The following is a 12,707-nucleotide window of genomic DNA, read 5'->3' as shown; positions in this document are numbered from 1 at the left end:
TGCCTCCCGAGTGCTGGGATTAAAGGCATGTGCCACCACACCCGGCTTTTTAAAATAACTTCCTAGGACCAAGCTGTTATAAGAATTGTACAGTGAGTACTTTTACCTACTAAGCCATCTTAGGGGTTCTACATTTTTTAAAGGACTTCAGTCATATTCTTTTAAAGCCTTTGCTAATGCCTCATTTTAAATTGATCACCCTTATAAAGACTTTAATGCAGAGTAAAGTCACATTCTTAGGTACATTCTTTGGTGGCTATTTCAATATAGCTTTCTTGGGAAGGGACACGTCTTAATACATAAATGCCCATCTTTCATGAACTGAAGGTTGGTGTTAGAGTGTAGCCCTTCATGGGCATCCAGAAAGCTCATAGGATCCCAAGGGAACAAAAGTAACTGCATCTCAGCATACTCACAGTACCCCACTTTTCTATCCTCTCCATGCTCTAACGTGTTCCCTGTTGCTGCTGACAATGTTCAAAGGTTAGGAGTACAGATTCCATTTTGTACATGTTTTTAACTTATGTTTATCAAGAAGTAACTCCATGATAAGTTAAAGAGTATTTGTCCTGTTTTAGCTTGACAAATAGCTGCCACGAGGTGATTTGAATAACAGACTAGCTCATAATTTTCTCATTTTAAAGCCATTTTAGTGTCTATCCTTTTGTATGTATTTAATGACTATCATATCATCAAAAAATGCTGGACCATTCAGGCTAAGGACATTTTACAAAATCAAAAGGAAAGGCTGAATTCTAAAAGGACCATAAGTCAACTTCCCACAGAGATACTTGCAAATCCATGTTTTTAATTGCACTATTCACAATAACCAGGAAATGGAGTCACCCTAGATGTCCACCAACAACTGAAAGGATAATGAAAATGTGGTACATACACAGAAAGAAACTTTATGCAGCCATAAATGCTTGCATGCTAACCTAAAATTTAATTTAAAATTAAAACAAGGAGGAAAACCCAAAATGTGGCCTAGTTTGAGTAACTGATATATAGGTTACTACCAATGCCTAGCATCACAAGAGTGATCAGATCAAACCACATGCTACTAGCCCAGGAAAAGATCAAAGTTCAAAATAGAGTACCAATTGAAGATGTCATTTTTGCAACATAGTAAACTTTAAAAATGTTAAGGAAATAATTGTAGCTTTCAGACTGTCTGTATCTGTGATGGTTACTCTTGATTATGAAATTGATTAGATTAAGAAATGCCTAAGAGATTAGGGAAGCAAACCTCTGTGTATCTTTAAGGATCTTTCTGCAGATAAAGCATGAGGGCTGTAATGTAATTAATGGATTGATTCATTCTTGTATTTTTCATATACACCATTACTGGTAGGCAGTAAAATGTGATAGGAGGAAGCAGTTCAGTGGGAGCCTACCCCTGGAGTCTACATCTTATCTGTCTTCTGGCTTTATGTCTTTCTCTCTGCTTCCCCTCCATCATGGTGTGAACAGCCTCTACCATATCTTCTTCACCCACTGCCATGGTGTTCTGCTTCATCAACATTTTGAAAAAAAGTCCTGGGAGAGAAGGGCAAGGAAAGACAAATATCTGATATGTATTAAATAATTTGAAATTTGTGGACTGGTGAGATGGCTCAGCATATAAAGGAGCTTTCAATAAAAGCTGACAGCATTTGCTCCCCAGCTTCTATAACGTAGAAAGTGAGGACTGACTCCTGATCTCCACATTCACACGTGTGGCACACATGCCCCTTCTGCTCCACAACACAAATAAATAAATGCAATTAAAATATTACTTGAAATTTATAATTAAAAATTTCTGTAAATAGTATTATAAAGTCAAACTATGCACCAGCATACATGTTTGTGTTCGTGTGTGTGTGTGTGTGTGTGTGTGTGTGTGTGTATAATTCAAAAACTACCTGACAAAATAACCTGTGAACATAGATATAGATTAAGTTCTAACAATACCACAATTCCAAGAAGAATGAGAAAAGCACAAATCAGGCTCTAGTGAGAACGTTTGTTGTCTGAGAAACCAATGTTTCCTCAGCAGTTTATTGAAGTAAATTCAGTGTTCTAAAAACAAACAAACAAACAAACAAAAATTACTGAGGGGCTGGAGAGATGGTTCAGTGTTTATGAGTATCCTGCTCTCACAGAGGACCTGGGCTCAGTTCCCATCTCCACATAATAACTTACAACCATCAGTAATTCCAATTCCAAGGGATTCGATCCCTCTTCTGGCCTCTGCAATCACTGAATGTGCAGGTGAACTGAGATACATGCAAAACACTCATACACATGAAATAAAAGTAAATATTTTTTTAAAAAAACAAACTGATAAAACTTAACTTCTGCTAAGTTCTATTAACAGAAAGTAGATTAAGAATATTTTCTAATAAGCCATATAAGAAATAAATATTTAAATTACACAATGAGTTTCTTACCTAAAACATAGTAATAATAAAGATAAATAGAACATTCATTTTCTAAGATAAATAACATGAAAGAAGCAAACAGGCTTAATCTAGAAATACACTGTGTCACATATTACACTAGATATTCTGTATGTGTCATTTCTTAAATCTGAAAACAACTCTGAAACTATTTTGATTTTGCAAATGAGGAAAATGAAGTTTAGAATCATTAATAAGACCATTTACAAATATAACACCCACACTATAACACAATAGTGCCCTCCTTTCTCACAGCTTAACTTTCTGTGGCTTTCAATTAATCACACCCAACAATGGTCCAAAAATATTAAATGGAAAATACAAAGAATAAATAATTTCAAATTCTAAGTATATGGCCTTCTCTGTAAAGTGATGTTATCCCTCACCATTGCTCAGTTCTCCCCAGGGCATAAATCCTTCATTCATCCAGTGACTCCATCCCCTATAGACTACCCACCTGTTAGTCACTTAAAAATCATTCAACTTACCAAGTCAATTATTACAGCCTGAAAAACAATGAGATGAGTGACATTGATTTCTGGCCTACACACATGTGCATGCATGCGTGCGCACATGCATACATATGTAAACACATATACATGCATACAACATGCAGGTTGCCAGGTTGACTAGCAGTAGATTTATAATGGTAAGTATTGTTTGTCAATTGATGCAATTTAGAATCAGCCAGATAACAAAATGTTGACATCTCTCTGTGAATGTTTACAGAGCACTTTAACTTAGTAGAAAAGAGCCACCCCAAATGTGGGTGACACCAACCTGTGCGCTGGGATACCAGACTGAACAGAAAGGAGAAAGCACATGGAGAGGCGGCACTCACATCTTTCCTATCTAACCCATCTAATGCCGGTCAATAGGCTTTACTCTCCATGATTTACCCCAAACTGTGAGTCAAAAAAAAACCCTTAAGTTGCTTTTGTCAGGTATTTTGTAACAGCAATGAGGAAAGTAACTGATGCATCATGAATCCATGGAAAATGTAGGTTCCCCACTAATGATATGAAAATAGTATGTATGAGATTCAATTATGTAGTTATATGAGAAGATGCTAGTAAAGTGATTAGTATAATATCGAGCATAGTATAAGAGCACAAGTTTATCAGGAGGATCATGGTTGAGAATGACAATAATGAGCCAATGAGCCTGGCGTGGTGGCACACACCTTTAATCCCAGCAATGGGGAGGCAGAGGCAGATGGATCTCTGTGAGTTCAATGCCAGCCTGGTCTACATAGTGAGTTCCAGGCCAGCTGGGGCTACAGGGAGACCCTGTCTCAAAATGATCAAAGAAAAGGCAAGTCAGATAGAAAATCTATTTGCTCCATTGGAGGCCCTGCGCTTTTTCCGTGACACACACGAGTCAAAGTCTTTCAGAAATCACTTGTAATTAAAGGTGGTTTTGTTCATTTGTCTTCTATATTACTCATACTTTTTATAGGAAAGTAATTTGGAAGGGCGCGGAAGGAGAACTTGAAATATAAATGTGTTAGTTCTTATTTTTGATGCTGTGGTGATAAAATACTGCAGAAACAGCTTATTAAGGAAATGTTTATTTTTACTCGTAGTTTCAAGATTCAGTCCATCATGGCAACAAAGCCATGGAAAATTGACTCCCATGCATGGCTATAGGAGCTTGTGGCTGTTGCTTTTTTATACAGTGATATCACAGGAATAGGTATGCTAGACAGGACCAGCTGGCAGGTGTGAACTTCAAAGGCCTACCCATATTGGCCTACATCTGCCAATAGGGCCCCATACTCCAAAGGTTCCATAGCTTCCCACAAAGTGCCACCAACTGTTGACCTAGTGTTTAAACACATGAGGCTGTGGAAACACTTTATAATCCATTTACAACATTTTGTTCTTTCTACTATAGGCTGATGGCCAACTCATATTGTAAAATGCATTCAATCCACTGTCAGGAATGCCCAAGATTATATTAAAAAACCTTTAATAATACTCCAAATCTGCACCTTTAATAATACTCCAATACTCCAACTCTGCTTCATTAAACAAAATCCAAAGTTAAAAATTTCCTATATGTGAGCTCCTACAAAGTCAAAAACAGTGTTACATACTTCCAATACAGGGTGGGACAGAATATGTGAAAACAGCAAGAAAAGACTAGAATAAAGCAAGAACAAAACAATAGAGCAAAAAGTAAAACCTAGAATGCTATGTTCAGCCCACACAGGACATGAGGATATGATGTGAGCTCCACCTCACCCTTACAGGCCTGCCACTATAGCACATGGGGCCTCTCTCTTGGACCATCTCCATTTAGTGTCTGAGCTTTCCTTAGTTATATGGTATGTTTGTCATCACTCACATTTTAGGATCGCCATTGAAACTTAGGTTTCATGCACTCATTCAAGAGTTCCCCTGGAGGTAAATCTAGTATGTTACACACTATCTACCACCATTGATTTTCCTGTAGAATCTGGCACAACCCTCCACAACCTCATTATGCTTTAATTTTACACGGATGAAAACCCAGCACCATGTGAATATTGCAAAGGCCTGTTGCTATACAAAGATGGAACCAGGCCCCTTTGAGCCATGGCTCCAACAGTCACCAAGCACCTGTGAAGTGGAACCAGGTAAAACACTTCACTAGGTAACTCTGTCCAAGAGGGATGACCCTGTAGAGGCAACATCTTTTCATATGAAAGTCTTTCAAATACTTTTTCACTGTATACTCTGAGGTTTCCTCCATTGGGCTCTGTCCCTTAAGGTCCTTTTCTACTGTCCCAGTGCAAAGCAGGTGGGTTCTTTCTAGTGTGCTAATGTTATCACTATGTACCTTTTTCTATACACACCTCTTCTTCATCTTTAAATGCACTCAGGTTCTTTTCATATCAAACTGCCTATGTTTCCGCGTCTTTTGACTTTACAGTTTGCTCTGACTTCTTACCATAATTGTGACTCAAAGAAGCCAGCAATAACCATACCACAGCCAGAATGTTATTCTGTCTTGACATTTTCTTTATCAAATTTATTTATTTTTCCATTACTTTTGAATTCAGCCTGACTCAAGTTTTTATGACACAAGGAGAACATAGCCATATCCTTCATAAAACTGCAGCAAAAATGGATTTTATTCTAATTTCCACTAGAGTCCTCATTCCCACCTGAAGCCTCATGGGTACAGTGTTTTTATCAGCATTCTAGTTTTCTGAATGTCCACCAGAATTTTCCATCAAACTCTGCTTACAGCATTCATTCTAGGCCATCTTTAGCCTGTAGTTCCAAAATCTTCACATTGTTCCCTGAAGAACAGGTCTTAAGACAGGAACAACATCGCCTGGTTTATCACAATAACCTGAATTCTGATACATTTTTTTCTGCTGTTATTCTATTCACTATAACAAAATATCTGAAAGAAAGAAGTTGAGGTAGGAAAGGAATATATTTTGATCAAAGTTTCAGGGTATTTGACAGGAAAGCCATGTTGGAAAAGGTCTTTTCCCTGGGGGCAAGAGCTTGCTGCTGTCACTTGGTATTCACACGGTGGCAAACTCTTCAGAATGCAGAGAGCTGAACTTGAAATGTGGACAGACAACCCTTGTGGACTATATCTACATGCTAAGATTTGTGATCCCAAAGTTCCACAGCTCCCCAGATAGTGCCAACAGCTGGAAATCAAGTGTTCAAACACATTTGAGACTGAAACCATAAGCTTTTTGTTTCAAGTGATAGTGAATATATTCTTAGGAAATTCTTGTAGCTTTGATTCAGTGTCCCCCAAAGTCCCCTGTGTTAAAGGTTTGGCCCTCAGCCCGTGTTGCTATTGAGAAGTCATAAAGACTTTAGCAAGTGTGGTATAATTTGAAGTCTAAAATCCTAGAAATGTATTTTATTTTTAATCAACTTGGGACCTTCATCTCCTTCTCTCTATATTCTTTATCTGGCTCTGAGGCAGTTTTACTATGATAAACTGCTTCACAAGTCCAAAAGCAAAGAGTCACTCAAAGGTAGAGTAAAGCCTCCACAACTGTGACCCCCCCCCAAAAAAACCCTGCTCTCTTTTAAGCAAATCTTGTCAGGAATTTGTTACAGTAATAAAAGGTGACTGACACAGAACTATGAGCAAAAGTATTAAATTCACATAATATTTTAAATAGGAAAAAATAAACTAACATTAGGAGACAAAATGAAAACATTGGAGTCCACAATTTCATTGGACAGAGGTCCATAGTCATTGTTTTTCTAAAATATCTTCCAATTTCTCCAGGGGCTACTTTGTCCCCAAATTAAACCACAAAAGCTAATACACATAAAGAGATGTTTGTGTTTAGAATAAATAAGATGCAATACTACCAATATAAACCTTATCAAGATTAATGACATCTGTGGAGGGACAGTCAGTTTTCTTTAAAGATGTGCAACTGGTTAGGCCAACCACACTCTAATGGATGGCCCACACCCACGAGTCTATCATCAGCAAAAATTTGACTCAGTGTGTTGTGAAAGAATAAAAAAAGGACATAAAGTTTGGAGGGTGTGGAGGCATCAGGGGGAACCTATAAGGAGTTATGTGAAACAGTGAGGGAGGATTGTGATCAAAATACATTGTATGCATGTATGAAATTCTAAAAAAATAATTAAAATGCTGTATTTTAGAACATAGAAAATAAACCTGATCAAAGACATTTGAACTTTTAATCCTTATCATTAATAGCAGAAATTCTTTACCAATAATGAACTATATTAAGAAATGTTGTATTAGTTAAGCATCAGAAGAGGATAGCAAGCAATTGAATGTGAATAAAACCAAATAAAAGTTTCTTTTAGTCTATAAATGTGATATGTCAAGCATCTCGGGAAATCAAATTTTTACATCTTAGTTTAAAACCTCTGGAAACCAAGATTTGAAAGAAATCTTCACTGATAAACCCTTCGATTTAGTTGGGGTGTTGGGGTGCTAAGATAATAAAGGCTTCAATTACGATAATTTCTCAGCTTGTCATCTATCAAAGAGGACTGTTAACCATGCCCAGGCTCCTTTCCAGGATAATTCAGGAAGGAGTTCTGGCTGGAAAACTGAATTTCTAAGATGGTAAATTAAAAAATAATAAAACATTCATCTGTCAGTGTGAGTCAGAATGCGAAGTATATAGCCATTATTTTGCAATTAGTGTCACTTACTGAGAGAGAGCTTTCACAGTGATTCTGCCCTTAACCGCTTTTCTAGCGCCTTTCTCTCCAAGAGTTTTCAAAATTATTGCTGAAATAGTCACTCAATATTAAATCAACCTGTCAATTAGTGGTTGTAGGAGTCTTTTCTACATTCTGCTCAACAATTACAAACACTCAGAAGTAAGGAGTATAACTTCTTTTACAAAGTCGTAGTTTTTTTGTGTCAATCTAAGATAGCGGGAAAGACTGAGAGGACAGCCTGTCAAATGTACTAGCTTACCCCTGCCATTAGGAGTAAATCTCAGTGCCCTCCATTCCGGGGCTAATCTTGTATCACCGATGCTTGACATCATCAACATCTCAGTCTTACTTCACTGCTTTCTACCTTTACACTGTATTTATCCTTACCACATTTCAAAAGATGACATTGACTCTTATGTTCCAGAGCAAGTGCTGCCTAGGAGCTGTCATAGGATTTTAGCAACATGTGCCCAACTAAAGGATGAAGGATTAAAATATAGCCTGAAATCTATATATGAAGTTTGAGTGCTCAACTTCAGAACTGAATCGTCCAAAACAGAATTGCTAATTCGTGTTCACGTAAGCAGCATTGGAAAATGGAGTTTTTGCCACATTGCCTGGTACTGTAAACCAATGTGAAAAGACATTGTTTGGAAAGCTAGTAATGCTTTTTGCTCTAGTAAAGAAAAAAGGGTTCAAAACCTTCTTTCTAACAAAAGCAAATGGAAGAACAAGGATGCTATGGAGAGAAAGCAATCACAGAATGCTTACTTCAAAGAGACAACCTAAGTATGACATACATGTAGCCTTGAGTTGCAAAATATACAGAAGCAAATAAGAACACTAACATTGGTCAATAAAGACTCATACTTAAATCCATACCGAGCTTTAGGGCTTCCAAAGAATAATAGCAGCCACCAAAATCATTACACACATTTTTCCCAAACCATACAGCATTGTAAGGGAAGCAAATAAAACTACTCTCAAAGACAGCTTAGGGGCAGAGAAATACGGTTTTTCTTTGGAGAAGCATCATCTTTTTTTCTGGAGACTGCAGCTCCTCCTTGGGCACTGATAGTGCTGCAACTGTCAGTAAACAGCCTAAGATGTTGACTTTGGGTGAAAGGGAATGACCCAAATCAAAATGACAGCTCCTAAGCCTACTTGTGGGGAAACTAAACTCCTCACTTTGCCCAGTAGCAGGCCAATGAAACTGTCAGGAAAAATGCTCCTTCTACTGGTAGGGTGAAGAAACTTCAACCTTGCAGGATGAAGACAATGGCTCTTTATGAGATTCATATTTTACTGGACATTGACTGATTTTATCCCCTAAGCTTATCGCAGAGTCTGGTGATAGAGATTTCTCAGGATTTCAAAACTGACATGAAGTTTAAGAAGGCAGTCAGTGCTGCACTCTGGAAGGCTAGTAAAGGGTATTTGGTGGGTTTGTCTGAAGAAACTAATCTGTGTGCCATCTTTACCAAGAGTCATCATCACGCCCAAAGATACCAGCTGGCTTGTGGAGTACAGGGGTCTTAGTTTCTTTTCCCATTGCTGACACTCTGGCAAAACCAACTTAGTAGCAAAAGGGTTTATTTCAACTCACAGTTTAAGGGCACAATCCATCCTGGTGGGTAAATGAAGGCAACAGGCTCTAGAAATGTCTGTTCATAGCCCATTCATAATTGGAAAATGGAAAGAGATGAATGATTGCTGCTATCTGGTTCCCTTTACCTACAGTTTGGGATCCCAGCCATAGAATGGAGCTCCTCACAGGGGGTGGCCTTCTATCTCAATTAACACAATTAACAGGATGATCCCCCACAGTCAAGCCCAGAGATCCTTCTCACAGGTTACATTCTCTAGTTGACAATCAACACTAACCATCCCAGCAGGAGGAGTGGGAAACTTAAACGAAAGTACATATTAATATTTTTGTATTAATTCTGTAATGTACTTTGATATAATTTGTGATTTGTTTTGGTAGGAAGTTGTTAAGGTGTTACATTTGTACTAATGTCATTCCTCTTTTGTTCAGGATGAATGAGAACAGTGACTGTTCATAGGCTGCAATGACATGGCTCAGTAATGAAAGTGGCTAAAATGGATGGGTGATATATCTTGCTTCTCATGGTACATGTTTCTTTATGTTAATGACTTACTGGGTAACTATCAAGGTACTAGAATTGATAAATAAATATACAAGGTCTTTTGCAATAAAACAAGTATTATTTGGAAGAATAGCTTAGGGACCGAGAATAATATATCCATAAGTGTACTTTTAAGGATTAAACATCAAAGTCCCACAGAAACATTTCCAGAGTTGACATCTAAGTGAATCCTGTACAAGGTACACAGAAAAGAGAGGAGCTTCTGAAAGCCTACAAGTGGCATAATGTAGGAATGACTTTTCTGAGAATGCCTCTTCTATTACCTAACCTTGTAATCAAATTAATCTTGTGTTTACGGTTCATCTAACACTATCAATTCAATCTGCCTTTGTACTGTGCAATCACCTTATTTAAACTTTGCTATTCTTTAGGAAAAAAATGTAAATAATCTTACTAGGCCTTAGGCTCCTTTTGTAATGAACTTTTACAAGCTAAAATAAACGCATAGCTTTAATCTAAAACTGTGTTCCCTATTTCTCCCCCACGACCTTTCAGTGCCCATGCTAAGAGTAGTGTGTGTGTGTGTGTGTGTGTGTGTGTGTGTGTGTGTATCTGTGTATGTACATTGTGAAAATATCATCACCGAAACCTCCAACCTTGGAAGTATGTTGAAAACAGGGAATTATCCACAATATATGTTGCGAAACAATAATGGGCTTAGGTTGATAGTGTCTAATTAAGGATTTGTGTACTGTTCTGGGTCAGCAGAGGTCAGAAAAAGCAAATTCTTCCCAATAATACAATGTCCCTAAATTCTTTCTTTCATCATGCTGCATGCACTGTTTAAGTAAAGAAAAGCATGCCCCTTATAAGAGACAGTTCTTGGAGAAATCAGAAATGAACAAGTCAGAGAACTGAGCAGGCTCACTCTTGTTTAAATGACTCTAGGTATAAATCTTTCTTTGTTCAGGCACCATTGCATTGTCGCATCTGCAATGGCAGAAAGCACATAAAATCAGTATCCATAAACATGAACATTGTATTAGTCACATTTCTGTTGCTGATGGAAACACTGACCCAACAATTTATAGAAGGAAGGGTTTATTTGAGCTTACAGTTCCAGGGAAATTATAGTCTGACATGGCAGGGGGGTCTCCATTGCCAACCAGGTTTGAGGTCTCCATTGCCAACCAGGCTTCACCTTCACAGCATCAAGCAATGGCCTATCAGGGCCTTCTCTAGGCAGGGGAATCCCTGCTTCATGCTGCCTGGCCTCCGAGACTCTCTGAAACCTGAGAATTGATGACCCCTTCACTCTTCCATCTTTCATGCCTCTAAAGCCAGCACCTAGTGAGCAACACTGCCAAGTTTGACTGCAAGTTTGGGGTGGACTCCAGCCTGCTTATCCATTTTAGAAGCTTTTCTCTTCAATGGCCCCTGTAGCATTTTCCTTTCACAGGTTGGAGGCTTAACTGGGTGTGGTCTTGCCCTGGAGGAACTCTCTCCATTGTTTAAATTTGAATCTCTAGGTCCCTCCTTAATCACTTTAATCTCCTTATCAATGGGATCCTCTCCATCACATGCCAGGGCTGCAACATTTATCTTCCTGGTGCTCTTTTTCAATCCAAACTGTATTTCTTTCTGCCCTATTTGCTCTTTTTCACTGTAGATCTGCATAATATTCACCATTAATATAGATGCCACCATTTCTACATTAGGCTGTCTTGAAATTTCTTCTGCCAGAGAAATTAGTCCATTGCTTTTCAACTTAACCTCAAGCAAGCTTTTAGGTTGAGGGCAGACTCCAGTCAGACTCTTCCAAAATATCATAATTGCTGCTTAAGTCCTGTTTCCCTCTGGAACTACATTGTTCTCAGCACTGCTTTCTTCCAGGCATCTACTAGACTGGCCTGTTAAGTTCTGCTTACAGCAATCAACTGCTTTTCTAGCCCAAACTTCCAAAGTCTTCCACATTCTTCCAAAACCCCACATGTCAGGTTCTTCACAGTCAACAGCCCCTCTCTGGTACCAATTACTGTATTAGTCACTTTACTGTTACTGTGATAGGAACACTGACCCAAGCAATTATAAAAGGAAGGGTTCATTTGAGCTTACGGTTCCAGGGGAATTACAGTCCATCATGGCAGGAAGGCAGCAGAAATGAAGCTCTCACATCATCACACAGGCACAGGAAGCAAGAGACTTACCAGAGATCTGGCAAGGCTTAAGAACTCTTTAAGCCCACACCCAGTGCTGTGCTTCCTCCAGGATACCCACACCTTTTAAAACCTCCCAAAATAGCGCCATCATTGGGGACAAAATGTCCAAACACTTGGAGCCTATGGGGGACATTTTCACTCAAACCACCACAAATGTCCACCCCAAACAGAGGACATACTCAAAATACCTTCTAGTACATAAAATCTCTCAATATTTTAAATCCTCTCCATATAGTCTCCCCAAATATGGAACTCATGAACTACGTAACTTTGTGAGTCCATGAAAATAAAGTTGTAGAATTACTACTATTACTGGATGTGAATGTAAAAATTCTTAACAATAGCACAAAAAGGCCAGTAAGTCCCCTATAAAGTTGTCATAAAAATTAGAAAGTATTAATCAAAACATTTAAGTATTAAAGTCAGGCAGAGTGGTGCACATCTTTACTTCCAGCACTCAAGAGTCAGAGGCAGGAAAATCTTGCTTTGTGCAGCAAGCAAGTTCCAGGCCAGCTGGTGCCCCCACCTGCGGGGACCCTGTACAGGTAAAGCTCGAGGGGGACCACTCCCTGAAAGGAAAAACGGGCGAGAAAGAAGAGACAGAGCCCAAGCAAGTCCACTTGTCAAGGGTCACTTTATTGTACTGCAAGCCTTTATTATATACAGTTTGTATTCAGAGGGGGTTGAAGAAGTTGGTCAAAGGTTACAGCATTCTTATGGGTATGGGAGGGGGACTGAGCAATTCAGCAATGTGAC

This window comes from Nannospalax galili, unplaced genomic scaffold (genome assembly GCF_000622305.1).
Source record: "Nannospalax galili isolate Female #2095 unplaced genomic scaffold, S.galili_v1.0 scaffold65, whole genome shotgun sequence".
Lineage (NCBI taxonomy): Eukaryota > Metazoa > Chordata > Mammalia > Rodentia > Spalacidae > Nannospalax > Nannospalax galili.
The sequence above is the reverse complement of the archived record's forward strand: the minus strand, read 5'-3'. Positions refer to the sequence as shown.